Here is a 4,644-nt window from a genome sequence, read left to right as displayed (position 1 = left end):
GCCCCCCTCTCAATCCCAAGGCTCTACCGATCGGCAAAAAATTAGGGTGGAGAGTGGACCCTTGATGAAATTAGGAACGTCGAGCAATGCACCCGTGCAACCATCTCTTTCCTTCTTGCCGTCCAGGCAGGATAAAAATGCAATGATAGAATGTGCCAATGAGACGGAGCCCTTGGCTAAAAGATACAACTCCATACACACTCAGCAACAAGCGCATCTTAGAATCAAACACCAAATGTGCAATGTGTTGCAAGTCATGCAGACACCTACATATAGGGTATATCCATCAAAACAAAGTGACAAGTACTTCCCACCAGCTCCGCCATTGCGATTACCGAATGGGATAATACTCACCGCCACAGATTAATGACCATCATTACCGTCTTGAAATAGATACAACCACATCGAGCTTCATTCGATCAGCTGGATGAATTTAACCTTGAAGGGGCCCAATCCAAAAGTTTCGGAGGTCATCTCCTGGAACTCTCAAGAACAAGGCCCATCTTACATGCAAACTCTGCTACTGTGCAAACATAGGTTGCAATTAAAGAGAAATTGCAAGGCCGTCACAATGGCCCGAGGCCAATGCTCCGACTAAGTCAATTTTCTCTTGCAATCACCATGCCACCATTCATAGAGAGATCTCCCCATTCACTTGTGATGCGATGCACAATCCAAGGGCTAGACGCGAGCACGCCCTTGAAAGGCCACTTTCCAAGGCATCCCCCAGAGACACATTGAAACGACAACCGCTGTCAAACCATTTCCCAATGTTGTGCCGATCAAGTTGGCACAGAGCCGCTAGATGAGGGCTCCAGTTTTAGATCAAGTTTTAAAATCACCAAGAAGACGCGGTGAGGGCTGGCAACCGCTGCCAAACCTTTTTCCGAAATTGCGCCAGCTGAGTGACTAGAAAACATGCTTTACGCGATAGGCACGCAAAAAATTTTGCTAGAGCGCCAAGCACCCACCTCATGGCTAGAGACAAGGGCTCACCATTAGATCAACTTCGAAATCACTGAACAGACGCACTGTAAAATGGCAACCGCTGCCAAGTCTCTTCCGTAGTTGCATCGGTGGAGTGATCGAAGAAGCTGATCTAAGAGAGGGTCCAAGCATAGGCATTCATTGGGGGATTCGGGCCGATGGCATAAATTTATGCAATACCCAAGCAACACCAGACGGAGGTGCTAGATGAGGGCTCCCATTTTAGATCAAGTTTTAAAATCACCAAGTAGACGTGGTGAGGGCTGGCAACCGCTGCCAAACCTTTTTCCGAAATTGCGACAGCTGAGTGACAAGAAAACATGATCTAAAGGAGAGTCCAGGTATAGCACCCTCGAGGGTGGGCTTCATGCCCCTCTAATTGATTCAACGTCGGCATCCACCATTTCAAAATCTGACATATCCATCTGCCCTGACAGCGGCATTGAATCAATGAGGGGGGCACGGGAGAGGCTCGCGGAAACCACCTCTCTCATTGTAGCCGTGATAGGCACGCAAAATTTTTTTTCTAGAGCACCAAGCACCCACCTCATGGCTAGAGACAAGGCTCGCCATTAGATCAACTTTGAAATCGCAGAACAGACGCGGTGTAGAATGGAAACCGCTGCCAAGTCTCTTCCGTAATTGCGTCGGTCGAGTGATCGAAAAAGGTGATCTAAGAGAGTGTCCAAGTGTAGGGAATTCGTTGGGGTAATCGCACCGATGGCAAAAATTTATGCAATACCCAAGCAACACCAGACAAAGGTGCTAGACGAGGGCTCTCGTTTTAGATCGAGTTTTAAAACCACAAAGAAGACGCGGTGAGGGCTGGAAACCGCTGCCAAACCTTTTTCCAAAATTGTGCCAGCTAAGTGACAAGAAAACATGATCTAAAGGAGAGTCTAGGAATAGTACCCTCGAAGGTGGGCTTCATGCCCTTATAATTGATTCAACGTCGACGTCCTTCGTTTCAAAATCTGACATATCCATCAGCCCTGACAGCGGTGTTGAATCAATGAGCTGCGCACGGGAGAGGCTTGCGAAAACCACCTCTCCCATTGTAGCCACGATAGGCTCACAAAAAATTTTGCTAGAGCACCAAGTACCCACCTCATGGCTATAGACAAGGGCTCGCCATTAGATCAACTTCGAAATCGCAGAACGGATGCGGTGTAGAATGGCAACCACTGCCAAGTCTCTTCCGTAATTGCATCGGTCGAGTGATCAAAGAAGGTGATCTAAGAGAGGGTCCAAGCGTGTAGGCATTCGTTGGGGGATTCACACCGATGGCAAAAATTTGTGCAATACCTGAGCAACATCGGACGGAGGTGCAAGACGAGGGCTCCCATTTTAGATCGAGTTTTAAAATCTCCAAGTAGACACGGTGAGGGGCTGGCAATCGCTGCCAAACCTTTTTCCAAAATTGCGCCAGCAGAGTGACAAGAATACATGATCTAAAGGAGAGTCCAGGAATAGCACCCTCGAGGGTGCGTTTCATGCCCCTCTAATTGATTCAACGTCGGCGTCCACCATTTCAAAATCTGACATTTCCATCCGCCCTGACAGCGGCGTTGAATCAATCAGGGGGGCATGGGAGAGGCTCGCGGCAACCACCTCTCCCATTGTAGCCGTGATAGGCACACAAAAAATTTTGCTAGAGCGCCAAGCACCCACCTCATGGCTAGAGACAAGGGCTCGCCATTAGATCAACTTCGAAATCGCTGAACAGACATGCTGTAGAATGGCAACCGCTGCCAAGTCTCTTCCGTAGTTGCGTCGGTCGAGTGATCGAAGAAGGTGATCTAAGAGAGGGTCCAAGCGTAGGCATTCGTTGGGGGATTCGTGCCAATGGCATAATTTTATGCAATACCCGAGCAACATCGGATGGAGGTGCTAGACGAGGGCTCTCGTTTTAGATCGAGTTTTAAAATTATCGAGTAGACGCGGTGAGGGATGGCAACCGCTACCAAAACTTTTTCCGAAATTGCGCTAGCTGAGTGAGAAGAAAACATGATCTAAAGGAGAGTCGAGGAATAGCACATCCGGGATGGGCTTCATGCCCCTTGAATTGATTCAATGTCGGCGTCCACCGTTTCAAAATCTGACATATCCATCCACCTTGACACCGGCGTTGAATCAATGAGGGGGGCACGGGAGAGGCTCGCGGCAACCACCTCTCCTATATAAGCTATTAGTGCGAGGCTCGCTCTGCATTAGAAATTAGCGAACACACCGACATCCGCCTTAAAAATCCAAATCCTTTAAAATTCCTACCAAATAGCCATTCACGACCCAATTTGTTATGAGGTCGACAGAGGATCAAAAGATTGTCATCGGTTAGGAGATGTGAGTTCATGGAGCCGAGGGACTGAAATGGTCATCGAGCTCATCCAATCAATTGGATGAATTTCACCTTGAAGGGGCCCAATCCAAAAGTTTCGGAGGTCATCTCCTAGAACTCTCGAGAACAAGGCCCATCTTACATGAAAACTCTGCTACTGCGCAAACATAGGTTGCAATTAAAGAGAAATTGCAAGGCCGTCACAATGGCTCGAGGCCAATGGCTCCGACTAAGTCAATTTTCTCTTGCAATCACCATGCCGCCGTTCACAGAGAGATCTCCCCATTCACTTGTGACGTGATGCACAATCCAAGGTCTAGACGCGAGCTCGCCCTTGAAAGAAAGACCACTTTCCAAGACATCCCCCGATGACACATTGGAATGTCAACCGCTGTCGAACCATTCCCAGTGTTGTGCCAATCGAGTTGGCACAAAGGCGACCTTAGGGAGCTCCCAGGTAGCAATCAGGATGTGCTTTCGTGCCAATCTCTCACAAAAACCAATGTTAGCTGTGGACAAATTTGGAATCCAAGGGCTCGCATCCATCGATATCGTCGGCACTGGGTCTATATATTCAAAGGCCACAGAGAGGTTCTGATAAGAGAAGCTCCCCTGCTCGCTCGCACAAACATCCCAAATTCTAGACACAAGCTCCCGCCCTTAGCATCACTCTCCAGATCACCGCAATGACACATTGGGACGACAACCAATGTCGAAAAACTCTCGCAATTGTGGCAACGGAGTGAGAAAGAAGAGCAACTTTGGGGAGCCACGCATAGCAAATGGGCTGTGCTGCTGCTTCATTCCGCTCTTATATAGATCCGAAATTGTTGATTTCATTTGGAATCTGAGGCTGCATTCATCCTTGCTCAAACAAGCAATGGCTCTTCTAATTGAATGGCCACGAAGAGCTTCCAGTAACAAAGGCTCCCTTGTCACTCGTGATGCGCAGGCCAACTGCTAGACGACGGGTCGCCCTTCAGATCGCTACCCAGGCAACCACCACAACGGCACCACTGGAATGACAACCGCTGCCGAACCATTCTAAAAATTTTGTGCCAAAGAAGTTGTTGCGTAGAGAACGACTCTGGGGAGAGAGCCCTCGCATAGAAAAATCGGGATGGCTTCACGACCCTCCCAATAGAAATGATGCTGGTGCCAATATTCCAAAAATCTGAATAACGTGTCTTTCATGAACACCAGCACTGATTTCTATTGGGGAGGGTCACCGAGAACTTTTTTTATCAAAGCTCCCATTGTAGCAACGATAGGCACACAAAAAATTGCTAGAGCCCAAAGCACCCACCTCATGGCTAGAC

This window comes from Cupressus sempervirens, chromosome 2 (genome assembly GCF_028749045.1).
Source record: "Cupressus sempervirens isolate cs-2001-9-10 chromosome 2, ASM2874904v1, whole genome shotgun sequence".
In the NCBI taxonomy this organism is placed as follows: Eukaryota; Viridiplantae; Streptophyta; class Pinopsida; order Cupressales; family Cupressaceae; genus Cupressus; species Cupressus sempervirens.
The sequence above is the reverse complement of the archived record's forward strand: the minus strand, read 5'-3'. Positions refer to the sequence as shown.